The following is a 14,853-nucleotide window of genomic DNA, read 5'->3' as shown; positions in this document are numbered from 1 at the left end:
CCAGCATTGAGGGTAAAATAAGCAAGAAATAATGCGTACCTGCAGGGGGTGCTATGCTCAAACTATTAAGTTTATCTGTGGCAGGGCGAGCTTATGAATCACAGAGAAAGCTTTATTCCTCCCCCCTCCTTTTAAATGCAACTATAGCCTGTAGTGAGACATTACCTTATAATTCTATGCTGTTGCTCGGCTATTATGTCAAATTGTGCATATGACGTTTTGAGGAAAATGCAGGAAAATTATAAAGGAGGGAAAGCTTTTATAATGCTATTTGTAACAGTACCAGGAAACGATTTTCACAGCGCCAGTTGCACGCTTAATGAAAATTGTTTTGCACAAGAAACTGAAAAGAAATGTAATCGATTTATAGCCGGATCGGAGTTTAACTGATTTCATTTTATGTTTATGGAATCTGTTGCTTTGTCCCTTGCTCTCCAGCCTCAATATCTTATCTGGGATTTTTCCATCATCCTGCGAGAGCCTTCAAAGCGAGGAGAAGCAAATAGCAATACAGCATCAGATGCTACTGTAGGTCAAGCTGAAGAGCCCCAGTTGTGATGAGGAATACTGTGTGTGTGTTCAACATGCATTCTAATAAGCATCCATATTCAGGGTTTTCTTCCCCTGAGATCAAAATGTGCCTATAGGCTATTTCTTCTTCTTCTTTTTTTTTGTTTCTCCTTTCTTTTGGAAACGGAGAATCATTTAATGCACACTCTTCTCGCCCCCCCCCCCAAAAAAAAGCTTTCAACGGGTGGTGCTTAAATTTCAGACCCCAAACCCAGAACAGTGGAGAAGCCCGGAAAGGCAGAGTGAATGAGAAAAGCAGAGGCTGAGAGAAGCCGCTTCACGGCAGCTGACAGATCCCCCCACCAGGCTGCAGACACGGCTAGTTTTTGAAACAACAGAGGATAGAAACTGACAACTTCAATTTTGCCTTTCCTTTATTTATTTTCTACCTTTTTGCCTCCTCCTCCTCCCCCCCCCACCCCTCTTTGTTTGGCAGCATTTGAAGATAATCAATCACAATATCAAAAGAGAGCACTGTTGTCATGCAGTTTGTTTTCCCATTCTAACCTTTAGCCCCCTCAGCAGTCGGACGCAATTTTTCTGATTCCAAAAATTTCAACACACGCAGGCGCCCAGATTGCGTGTGCACACGCGCGTGCTCAAACCGCATCAGACTGGTTTTGCACTCCAAGGCAAACGAAATCAGACTAAATTAGAGTTTGCAAAAAGTAAGCGCGCGATGCAGTTGATGAGCACCGATCACGGTGCCTTGCAAAAGTATTCATAGTCTTCAAACTTTTTTTCACATTTTGCTGCGTCGCCAACGTTATTGTGTTTTAGGAATTTTATTTAACAGACCAATAACAAGTGGTGCCTATTTGTGAAATGAAAGAGAAGTAATGCATGGCTTCAAAATGAAAACTAATGCCTCTGAATAAAATTAAGTGAAATCAATAGCCTGAAGTGAGCATCTGTGACTATCAAATTCAAATAAACATGTATTCTCAGTTGAACTTTGACTGGGCCCTTCTTTCACATAAATATGCTTTGATCCAAGCTATTCTATTGAGTCTTTAACTACAAATGCTTAAGAGAAGGGCTAACTCCTTTGGAAAAAATAACTGTTTTTCCAAAAAGAAATCTTTAAGTGTCAAATGGTCTTTCAAGCCTGACTTTATCCTTCGGGATGAAGTTACAGTGGTCTTCACACCACTATAGACAGCCGTCTGCAGGCTCTACACAGCTCATAAGTTTGCTGAGTTAGGACTTGGTGTTTATGAATGGCTGGACTTATCATAAAACACTGAAGGAGTAATGGAGGCCAAAGGGACTCGGGCTCGTTGAAGCGCAAACGCAGACGTTAGTTGGGCCTTTCTGAATAAGAATGAGGGAGAGGCATTTCAGAGTTCAGAGGCTGGCTCTGCTACAATGCTATTTTTTTTTTTTTTTTTTTTAGTTTTGTAACTTTCAATCACAAAAAAAGTACATAGACATGCACAAATGATCCGCTGTCAAAAGCAGGAAAACTTTCTGCTCTATATTTTTAGATGCACTCAGAAACAAAATCACTGTCTGTCAAACCAATCAGCAACAGATGCTTTAGCAAGTCAGTATTAACTCACAGTTTGATTTATCTATAAATTGCAAAAAGAAGAAAATCATGTCAAGTCACTTCACAAAACAATAGGTCTTTTTGTTGTTGTTTTTTTTTGTTTTTGTTCAATTAAAACACCCATTTTGATCTAAATTCAGTTCAAATCCATACAGTTCATTTCATTTCCATCAAGTCACATTGTCAGATTTATGTCCAACTACATGCAGTTCATTTCAGTCCAAATTATAGTAAACACAGTCAACTCGGATGATCTTTGAATCCTGGCTGGTAAAATGTTAACTATTCAAAATAGCCGATTACACGGCCAAAAACACTTAGGACTCTCTTCTTGTTTGTTTTTTCACAAATAAAACGTAAGTTTAATTTCAATCTCAAGAAGTGTTTTAATCAATTTTGATCAGGGCAGGAAAAATTAGTTCAGTTTTGAACTGTCACAAATCTTGTAGATTTTGTACTAGAGATAACCAGATTTAATCCAGATTCTTAATTTCCCAGATTTAGTCGTTCTTAGATCATACTGAATCTGATCAAACAGAAATGAAGCTCAACTGTCTCACTAGGTTTTCCTCGCTCCTTTACACTACAACTGTAGCTCACAAGGGATCATAAGGATTACATTGTTCCAGATACTAATCAACACTGAGTGTCACCAAAAAGCACAAAGGGAAACACTGCAGTGGCATCATCATTTTTTTGGGCCTTTAGAAACATCAAGAAACGATTGCAGACATTTGTTCAAACGAAGTAATTACCGTTCTTGCTCCGAGAACGACCGAAAACACCGAATCAACGAATCCCTACTCTGGAGCGTAAAACGGCTGAAAAGACAGCCGCTTAATTCTTTTAACCCAGATCGCCCCCACGTACAGCTAAAGACCTCCACGGGCGAAGCCGCTCGCCGCTGTACGCCGAACACTAATGACTCATAAAGCCTCGCTGCCACCTCAACTTGACAAATGGCAAATGTCAGCGGCATATTCTCCTGGTAGGCATAATTTTATTAAGTGCAAATATCACTGTGCTCCTTAGGAGACACTCAAAGGTTAGACCAACAGCTGTAGCAGCTTCATGTATATTAGCTTGGATTTAGCGGCGAGTCAGGCTCCCCCGACTTGATGGATGCAAGCAGTCAAGCATGAGGACGGATGCTCTTACCCAGTGTAATAAGGAGAAGCTCGAGCTCGGACGATGTTTATTTAAAAGCCCGAGACAATAACCTAATGGAGAGCAATACGTTTGTGGGGGAGGAAAGAGGAAAAAAAAGAAATATATATTGCGGGGTTGATTTTTTTATTTATTTATTTTCACTTTTATTGGCTGTGGTAATTTGTTGACTCACTCATCCATGCAGGATCTTTATGTTTAATGCAGGCCTCTGAGAGGCCGGGGAGAGAAGATGGGGGGTCATGGTGTGGGGGTGGCAGGGTGCCCCCCAAAGAGATTAGCCTCCACCTCTGAGTGTGAGAGATGAAGGTGGAGGAATATCCGCCCTTAAGAGTGGGCCTCAGATGCTAATGGTCCGATTCCGCTCAGCACACCTGCTAAATAAGTGATGGATGCGGCCTAAAAATAAACGCGCAGCAGATTGAGAAAGTACAAACACCACTTGAACTTTTCTTCCATTTTCTCATTTTACAGACTTTATTGCGGCTTGTGTAGCAGAGCAGCACAAAGTAGCGCGTAGTTGCGAAGGAGAACGAATGTCAACTCTGGAAAGTGTGACATACACTCAACACTCAGTCCATTTCTCCTATAATTACAGCTCCAAGTCTTTTCATGTCTGCTCTGGCTTTGAGGCTCTCCAACTCCTTGAGGGTCGAGGTTCAGCACTTCAGGATGTGTTTCTTCTTCAACACACCTCAATGGTAAATGGCCTCTATTTGTTTAGCGCTTTATCAAGTCCAGAGGACCCTAAAGCACTTCGCACTACATTCAGTCATTCTTCCATTCACGCACACATTCACACGCCGAATCATGCAATTGTTATCATTGGCAGGGTACTGTTGGACCTGATTGCATGCTCAGGATATAATGAACCCTTTTAGTTCTGCTGTGTAGTCGTAGCCACGTGTCTGAAAGTTGCAGAGTGTCAGTGTTCCAGGGGTGTAGTTTGATGTGTAATTTTTGCCACATAGCTCAAGCTCAGCCAAAATCAATGGATAGTGTTGAGATTAGTAAATTAGTTAAATCATTATGATTACTATTAGGTGTTGAGATGCTTTACCAAGGCCGAGAAAGAGTCACACGCTGTTAGACAAAGGGCCCATAGTAAAGAGTTACATTTTTGATTCTGTCAGACACCAAGGTCCATTTCCCACGAGAAACAGAAACTTATCAGGCCACAGAGACATGGTGTGATTTCAGGGAGTGTCTTCAGTCCATATAATCAGCTGCCCTCCTCTTTCTCCTCAGACGCTGCACAGACTTTTTTAGAAACTCTTCTCGGATGTAATGGTAAAGTGTCTCCTTTCAGCGCTGAAAGTTAATAAAATAAGTAAAGTCTGAATGCTTTTCTTGGCTGATTTTATGCTCCGTGTGTCGATACAAATTATGATTCATCGATTGAGATTCTTAATCTCAACAATAGCATCTGTAAAAATATATGTTTTGAAGTCTGTAACTTGAATTTAAGTCTGGACTTTGTGTCATTCCTAAGTACTCTTTGATATAAACCAATTAGACTCCAAACTTTTTTTCCTCAGCGAACCAAAATCTGGCCACATAAAATATAAATATAAATATAAAGCTTTTTGTTTTCAGTAAAAATGAAAATGTTTGGATAAGATTTTTCTTTTTTATTCACTCAACAACAAAAACAAAAGACTAAACTTGCAATATTTGAATTTACAAAGAATTAAGTAAATCAAGGACATTCGAAACATTTCCACAACAGCAGCAAGATGTGGGGTCACTCTGTCCTTGAGTGACCCCGCTCAAGGACAGAGTGGGGTCTGTCCACTCTGTCAGACCCACAAAAGCGCAAATAAACAGGAATGCGCTTCGATGTCAACATTGGGCAACACACCACAGCCTCACTCATACGTTAAACTTGGGTTTAACGTATGAGAAAACGCATTCCTGTTCATTTGCAGCATCCGATACTCAGCTTGTGGCAAAGTGGAAACAGGACTGCAGCTCCTCCAGAGCTACCATGGGCCTGTGTATGCTGCTTCTCTGGTTACAGCTCTACTTAGGTTGACAGTGATATGTGTTGTAGGCTTAGACTGAATGACCTACTGATGGACTCTATTTACTAATAAAACTGGTTGCACTTGACTGTATATACATATACCCAGTTTTTTCTAGTAATTTGTAAAAATATCTTTTGTTAATATGTATCTTTTTTTTATCATTTCACTAGAAGCAGGTTTTCTTTAAAATTTTTACCTTGAAAGTGGATTCAAGCCTAAAGAACCTAACTCCGCATGTTCATCATCTAACCAAAGAACACATGGAGGAAACATACTTCATACCTAACTTCTCTGAACTTGTCCGATTCTTTTCAGCTTCAGGTTCAATGTCATCCAGCTGTCAGACGCATGTCGGCTTTTCTGACATGTACCGTGGCTTGACACATTATCATCCTTTGCTCAGCTGTCACTGGCACGCCTGCCCTGCCCCGGCCTTTGAAAAGGTCATGCCCATATGGACAAACATCGGTGGCCCACTGTTGGCAGTGGCTTGCTGCGAGTTCCATTTAGAGGAGACGGTTGCCGCTGTCTCCTCTGCTTAGACAAACTGCGACACCAACCTGTCCGTAGCAGCCGCCGACGAAGACACCGAGCCTCGCGACAGATCGTGAAGTTGATGCATTTCAGCACGGGGTCACACTGTGACGTTTCAGGGTAAATAAATGTTAAAGCGAATTCGCATTTAAAAGGTTTTGTGGCAGATGTTCACATCTGTTTCCAAAAGTTGTCTGTTGAGAGAGAAGTGTATCATTGCTTAGCGGGACGTCGACGTGTGATGGCTCGGACAATCACTTTGGGCTGAAGGCTGGACATTTGACCGTGGCAGGGAATTTAGAGAAGTCATAGCTCTCATTTTCGGGAATGACTCGTCCCTAAGATTTAAAAAAAAAAAAAAAAAAAGATTAATGCAGATAGTTTTGTTCTTTTTTTTACCAAAATGTTGTGCCGGGATTGTTGTAATGCATTAATAGGTGAGAATGGCACTTCTTCTCACAATGCAGAGATGTCTCACGCTGTGTAAACTTTTCATAACTTTTTCCAAAGACGCGTCTAAATATTGAGCAAATTGAGGACACAGGCACATGGAATAAATCACATAAAAATGTTTTGCTACTGAACTTTTCCATCCTGTTGTAGCTTTTATAGAAGATGCCATCATTAATACAGGTGGTACAAAACATTTTCTTCTTATTATTATTTATTTACTTTTGTTGCAAATGTGTTTAAATGAGGGGGAGAAATCAGAAATACATGAAAACAAGGCAATGAAATTAATGGAGCATGGGTAAATTTTGGTTCAAAATTTGCAACTTTTCTTTTAAAAATTAAGAAGAAATATTTATTTATTTTTACTACACCAATTTTACGAGTTCTACAGTGATTTGAATATGAATAAATTCTTTTGTACAGAGGGTGAGTAGACACTTCAGGTCAGAATATGTTACTTTTGCTCTGACTTCATTCTTCCTTCCAGTCTGACCCTCAGGAAAGTAAATGTCAGTACTCTATAAACTGTCTATAGGCGGCTTGTTAAACAAATAATTAGTTGTTGAATTATCCAACCCTAAAGCCATGTGAGCATGCCGAAGTGAATTAATATGTCTGTCAATTCTTGGGAAGTGCTACGTTTTCTTCCTTGTTAATTGGGATTTTTTTTAAAGGACATTCATAAGGATTAAAGCTGTTGTGATCATGACCATGACATGATACCTTGGACCGGTTCAGGACAGTCAGACAACAGTTTGCACATGTACATATTTAGCGGATGTTCTTGCCGCTTGTGAAGCTGCGTTCATTCGCAAACATTTTCTCCCAACCCAACCTGAAAGGTACACAGGTTGGACATCAAATTAGCTTTAGAACAAAGTGAAGAATAACATTAAACTTCCTCTGACTGACTTTAATCTATTTTAGGCCTTTCTGTTGACTTACGTCTCTGTTATACAAAGATGTTGGAGTCGTACAGAATCCCTTGGGTAATGAACAACATAAAAGGGCCTGTAGCTACCTCCAGCTATAGAAACTGATGCTTGTTGAGGAATTAGTGCAGAGGTGTTTCATGCGCCCCGCTGCCTAAAATAGCCACTCCTCAGGAATGCAACGTGCACAATGTGAAAAACATCTGTGGCCCTGTGTGAACTGTCCCTCGGGTTTGACAAATTCTGCCTCTAGAGCGTGCACGGGTCCGCGCGCACAGTAGCACGTCGACGCCGAGACACGGTTCTGTTGCACAGCTGGTGTGTGTTGGAGCTCCTCGGGGTGTGTTTCTGTGTACTGTATTTGCACGGGGCCGCGTGTTTTGCTGGGGGCGTGTGTACGTATGCGCAACCATGCGGGTGTCTGTGTGCAAGTCCCCAGCCACTTCCCAGCATCATTCCGCCCAACTCTCCCTCCGCCAGCGCCGTCGTGAGACAGTATGACAGAGTGTCAATCACAAAGTGGCCCGAGGTACCGAGGCGACAAGAGGGGTTTTTGACGGAACGCTTCTGTGAGCAACACCAGGAAGAGGGCAACAGCAGGGGGCCGGAGTACAAAACGAATGTGGAAACCGCACAGCCAGGTCTCGCTACAGGGCCGCCCCTCTGGCCACTCAATCCATCCACCGTCCTGGTCAACATCCTGATCACTGTTACATGAAGCAAAATGTTCCGCCGTGCCTTGAGAGAAACACTTCTGGCATCAAGCGGGTGATCTGATCCAATCCCATCTCCGAGCCTAGGGGCCTACAGTAAATTGGCTGGGTGCTGCCACTCTTCCACTCCAGCCATGATGTGTTGTGATGGCTCTGTCACATTGTGAGGCAGTGCTGCAGACACCTGTGGAGGTATTTGATGAAGCTGATGAAATTTGACAAGACTTAATCTTTGTCTGAAGGGTAGTAGTGGATAACTTTCGGGGTGGGGGTTTGGGGGAGGAGTTTCATTTGTGAAGAAATTACATCTGCGCTATTTGAGAATGCCGGCATCAGCAATTTGTGCCTGCGAGTGCATCTGCAAACCCATTTCAAAAACAACGCTCTAAACATTAAGCATAGGCCCTACACAGAGACTGCAGAATACAACATGGGGCCTTGCAAAAGCTTGAAGTTACAAATAAAGAATAAATTAAGCTAAACTGCCAGTAACCTAAAAATACAGCTCCCTACGCACGACTAGTTACGAAAACAAACAGTATCACTGCAGCTTCTGCCATTTTAATAGAAGTTACGCACACAATCAAGACAATAGCAGTGCAGGAAATAAGATTACTGTGAATAAACCACATGCAGGTGGACTTTGATGTACTACTGAATTTAGCTAACTTCAAGATTTCAAAATTAAATGCATGAAAGCAAAAATTATTTTCATTTCACTTAATTCTGCACAATTTTGTGTTGTTCTGTTGCAATAAAACACATTGATCTTTCCGCAAAATGAGAAAAAAAGTTCAAATGTACAAGTACTTTTGCAGGGCGCTATAGTAACTAAATCTGGATCAAAATGGCTGTGACAGAATTCGTTAGTTGTATCAGAAGTGTCTCTGCAGGTCATCCACAAGCCAAACCTTTAGCAGTAATCAGTCTCACTCATATGGTGAACTTACAATACTGTTTTGCTGACCTTTACTGCAGTCTTCAACAGTTTTAATTTCAATATGATCAACAGGCTTCGTGTTTTGTGTGCAGTTTCAATGCAGCTGAAATATTATCAGTCTGAAAGAAGTTTTACAATCATGATTTCTTTTCTGAGTCTTCTGCCCCTTCACTTGAGGCCCCTCAGGGCCGTGCCACCTTCTTCTCATATTGATTATTGAGAATAGGGACAAAACAGGTCCTATAGATAAAGCACAAAATTTGAATAAAATATACACAAAATATAATTTTTTCAAATATNGAGGTTGTCTTCTTGGGCGACAAGATATCAGGAGAGGGTGTGGAGCCTCTGTACTCAAAAGTGCAAGCCATCCAGGAGATGCCACACCCCACAGATAAGAAAGGTGTATTGAGAGCTCTAGGGATGATTAATTTTTTGAGCAAATTCATTCCAAATCTGTCATCCAAAACAACATGCATGAGAGAATTGCTTAAAAAAGAAATCGAGTTTGAATGGACAGAGAAACATAACAAAGAGTGGAACTTGCTAAAGCAAACGTTATCTACAGAGCCAGTTCTTACCTTCTTTGATCCTGCAAGAAAGACAAAAATCTCAACTGATGCCTCAAAGGAGGGCTTAGGTGCCGTATTATTGCAATCAGTTGGTGACACCTGGCAACCTGTGGCCTATGCCTCCAGAACAATGACGGACACAGAGCAACGATATGCTCAAATAGAGAAAGAGACTCTGGGGCTGGTTTACGGGTGTGAAAAGTTTCACGGCTACGTATATGGACTACCCACCTTTACTATGGAAACAGATCACAAACCGCTGGTTTCAATAATTAAAAAAAACCTGAATGAGATGTCTCCTCGAATCCAACGGCTTATGATGAAGTTGCAAAGATATGATTTTGAGCTTGTTTACACGCCAGGAAAATACATAGTTGTGGCCGATACACTGTCAAGGGCCTCCTTATCTGACACTGATGCCAAAGTTTCATCCAGTGCTACCGATGTTAGAATACATGTGGACACAGTGATGTCAAGTCTGCCAGTGTCTGATGTCATGCTGGAAAAGATAATACAGGAAACACAAAAAGACACTACTCTGAAGAGAGTGATGGACAACCTAAACAATGGCTGGAAGAAGGGCAGTTGTCCACAATATTATCCAGTCAGAGCTGACCTGAGTGTGGTAAAGGGCCTGGTGCTCCGACAAAATAGGATGGTGATCCCACAGTCAATGAGACAAGACATGCTGCGCCGCATTCATGAGGGACACCTCGGGATTGAGAAATGTAGGAGAAGAGCCAGAGAGGCAGTGTACTGGCCGGGGATCAATAATGAAATTGATAACATGATATCCAAATGTGCCACATGCCTTAAACATCACTATAAGCAGACAAAAGAGCCCATGTTGGTCACAGATGTACCCACAGGACCCTGGCAAAAAGTGGGAACTGACTTATGCCACCTGAATGGTAAAGACTATCTTGTGATAATAGATTATCACTCTAACTATCCAGAAATAGCCCAGCTTTTTAACACATCAGCTGCTGGAGTAATTACTCACATGAAAAGCGTTTTCTCCAGGCATGGCATTCCATTAGTTGTCATTAGTGACAATTGACCACAGTACAACTGCAGAAAATTCAGGCAGTTTTCACAGGACTATGGGTTTCAACACATCACGTCCAGTCCACTGCATCCACAAGGGAACGGGAAAGCTGAAAAGGGTGTCCAGATCATTAAGAGACTGTTAAAGAAGTCAAGTGACAGTGGATCTGACCCTTACCTTGCATTGCTGAGCTACTGCACCGCACCACTGGCATGCGGGTTCTCCCCAGCTGAGCTCCTCATGGGTCGCAAACTGCGTACAACGCTGCCACACCTATCACTGAAGACTAACACGAAACAGCGGATGGGAAAGCAAACAGAGCTCAAACTGAAACAAAAAGAGAACTATGATAAAACAGCCAGGAGGCTGAGGGCTCTAGAAGAGAATGACACGGTGAGAGTTGAGGATCACGGCATATGGGAGCGAAAGGCCACTGTCCTCAAGGAAGTGAGCCCCAGGTCATACGAAATACGGACGGATGATGGACAAGTACTCAGGAGAAACCGGAGGAGTTTACTCAAGACTCAGGAACAGGACTCACAGAAACGGGGTCAAGAAGAGATCGATGCAGGCCGTCAGGCCAGAGAGACCACATGGTGGGGATAATGATGGTAATGATGCGTTACCAAACAACACTAGTTCAACACCAGTCTTGAGAAGGTCAACTAGGACAAGAAGGCAACCAGAGAGACTGATTGAACAAGGTTAAGGAAGAGAAGAAAAAAAAAAAGTTGGACTGTTCAGGGTGGAGTTTTATTATTATTAAGTTCTATTAACTCCTGAGGTTTGTATGGTCATGTATGTTCATGTAATGTTTGTAAAATGTTGTTACTGGACTTTGTTAGTGAAAGCAGTGGACATGTTTAACAATCTTGAAAGGGGGATGTAATGATATGCAGCACCACTAGGTGGTGATGCAAGAGGATTGTTAGGAGTGAAGACACGAAGAAGTCAGTTGGACAGAGAGATAGAAACAGTGTACCAATGACTGCAGCTGTAAGTTAATAAAACACATGACTTTAAAAGACTGGACCTCCTTTATGTACAAAAGTACAATCATTACATATACCACCCTGGATTCTACCAGAAGCAAAAGTAGATATGTCAATAATGGAAAAAAAAAACAAGATAAATCATACATTGTAGATAGTTATTCAGTGCAATTATATTTAAATAATTATTATCAATACATTCAAATTTATACTGATGCTTCAAAAATAACTGGGAAAATAGGAATAGCGTTTGTAGTACCAGAATTCAATATAACAATAGGAAAACGAATTACAGATGGGTTATCAGTATACACAAGAGAAATGTTGGCAATATTATTGGTTTTACAATGGGTAGAAGATATAAAACCATTAAAAACGATAATATGTTCAGATTCAAGCTCTGCATTATTAAGTTTAAAAAATAATCAAACAGATAGTAGGATGGATATTTTGTTAGAAATATTTCATACATTATTCAGAATACAAAACCTGGGTTTGACAGTTTTACTTGTGTGGGTTCCAGCACATATTGGAGTAGAAGGAAACTAGAGGGCAGATAAAATAGCAAAGAGGGCAATTCAAAATCCTATTAGTTTTACAGTTAAAATAAGTAAAGCTGAAGGAAAAAGTATTGTTAAAGAGAAGCTGATGAAAATTTGGCAAAAAAGGTGGGATGAAGATAAAACAGGAAGACGGTTTTATAAAATTCAGAAGAATGTAGGAGAAAGAAGAAATGGAAGAAGAAATAGAAAGGAGGAAAGAGTGATAACAAGATTAAGATTTGGACATTCAAGACTTAATTATACACTTTTTAAAATTCAAAAACATAAAACTGGCAAATGTGATAATTGTGATAAATATGAAACCATAGAGCATGTTATATTAGAATGCCATAAATATGAAATAGAGAGAAGTTATATGAAGAGAGAGTTTGAAAGTATTAAGGAGAAGGTTAATATATTAGATATATTGAGGAAGAATTTAGGGAGTAAACATATGCAAATAATTATTCGATTTCTTAAGAAAACGAAATTATTTCATAGAATTTAATTATGGTAAGTGTGTTTGTGAATGAAGGCATGATACACAAAGTTGTGTATAAGTATGTATATTTTAAGTGTGAATATGTGAGTGTATGTTTAAATAGAATTATGGTAGAATATATGTATGTATAGATGAGGATAAATATTTAAACCATCACGAACCACACTCCATACCAGTAAGTGGCGGTAATGCTACTAAAAGTTTCTTGCCAACCGCCATAAAATCGACAAGAAGAAGAAGAAGCTGTCAGCCGATTCCCAGCTGCGTTCAATTCGTTCATCTGCACGTCTCAGCTTCTCCACAGCTTCGTGATTCCCCATCCTTTTACCTCTCATCCTGCGTTGGCCCCACATCATATAAATTGAGGTAGTTTGGCTTATTTTCAACTCCATCAGATGTCAACTCCATCAGAGTTTTTCTGACTCTTTCAGTGATATTGTTGACAAATCTCACTTAAATGTGCAATTAATTCATTTTAATGTATTTTACATAAATTGCATTACTCCGCATCAAGTTTTTCATTTTACTCACTAGTTTGTCACCACCTTCAGTTCTGTGTCAACTCCGTCATGCACTGTCAACTCCGTCAGATGGACTTTTTGTTGATTTTGTTTTAAATAATATTTATTTTGTTTCTTGAGAAACATTTGTCTGTAAAATTAGTAAAAATATCTCTAATAGGGTCATTAAAAATTATTTATTTTTGTCAGATGGTGATGACAACATTCTAGGTCAGGTCGATTAAAAATGTAATTTTTAAAAAAAAATTTGCAACTGGGAGCCTGTACCTTAGCATCTTTACATTTCCTAAACATTATTTGTCATATTTGCATACATAAGGTTGAGGAATAATAAAAAAAAAATTATGGGAAAATTAAAACCCATTTTTTCCCTATTCTCAAGAATCACTGAAATGTTTAAAAAAAATATTCATAAAATGTATTACCTCAGATGATCATCACTTGTGACCCGTAATGTTCAATTGCATAAAATTCTAGGTCAGGATCTATCTCATTACATGTTCACTTACCTGGAATATGTTAAATACAACAATTATTTACTTTAAGTGTGATCCATTTCATAAAATTTGTCTCCTTTATTATTTAATTACACATTAAATGTTTAAAGATGGGCTCTTTCATCTGGTTTGTGTCATGATGTGCTGATGGACACAAACGCAGCAGGCAGTAGACGTACTTTATATGGATGTTATTTTAATGAACAAAATAAACAAACTAAATCCAAAATCCAGGGAAAACGAGGAAATCCAAAACGCAATAAAACAGGAGACACGAGGGATAACAGTAACAACTGGGAACGTGGTGAGCAGGGTAACAAGTTGGACTGGCAAGTTGTGACTGAAAAAGAGGAGCTTAAGTAGTGGGACAGTGGCCTAAATGAGAAGAGTGATAGCAGGTGAGAGTAATTTGGCACAGGAGCTGGCTGAGAGCTGGGGAGCAGGTGGCACAGGGAAACTAAGGCGATCTGCTGGGAACCCAAACGGGAGGAAACTGGGAACTGAAAAATACTTCTAATACAAAAAACACTAAGAGTAAAGAGAACCTGATGAACTAGGAGAGAAAGATATGAGGGACACCATAACCGAACCTAAATAGAGACAACGCTGATCTAACAATAATAACTAAGGAACACACAGCAAGAGAAACTAGAAGATCTAAACAAAGAAATAACCCAACTAGAATTACTAAAGAAAGATACAGACTCAGACGTGGAAGAATAACTGAACCTATGGTGATCAAATTAAGAAATAAACATCACTAGAAACCCTGCAGGGAGGTTGAAATGAGAAATAACTAGAGGGATAAAATAGAATTAAACTATAGTCATTAAAGAAGGCTCGACATGGACTCGGACAAACAAGGAAAAGCAATTATATAATTCTAACTACACTAAATACCTCTAATATCAAAAGGACCATGAAGGGCTAAAGTGAATTAAAACATGAAGCTAAATAAAATGAAAAGCAAAACAAACCCAAAAACCCAGTGTCCTGACAGATGTCTGATTATTAGAGGTGTGCCGATCGATCGGTCACCAATCATAATCGGGCCGATTTCCGTGAAAAAGTGCATGATCGGTGATCGGCGATCATTGTGCCGATACCAATCACTTGCTTCTCATTTCGCAGCCTGCCTGTGCAGCTGGTCTCCTCTTTTCTTCACACTGCGCAAACACGCAGCAACAAATCCTAAGTGATGTGGAACTATATCGCACTGAGTGAATGGGGAAGTTTGCGTGTTGCGGCGGAAAATTAAAGCACGTGGGGTGAAGCAGGTCAAAATGCAGCA

This window comes from Poecilia latipinna, unplaced genomic scaffold (genome assembly GCF_001443285.1).
Source record: "Poecilia latipinna isolate Pla-1442-1.1 unplaced genomic scaffold, P_latipinna-1.0 Scaffold1207, whole genome shotgun sequence".
NCBI lineage: Eukaryota > Metazoa > Chordata > Actinopteri > Cyprinodontiformes > Poeciliidae > Poecilia > Poecilia latipinna.
Note: the sequence above shows the minus strand (reverse complement) of the source record.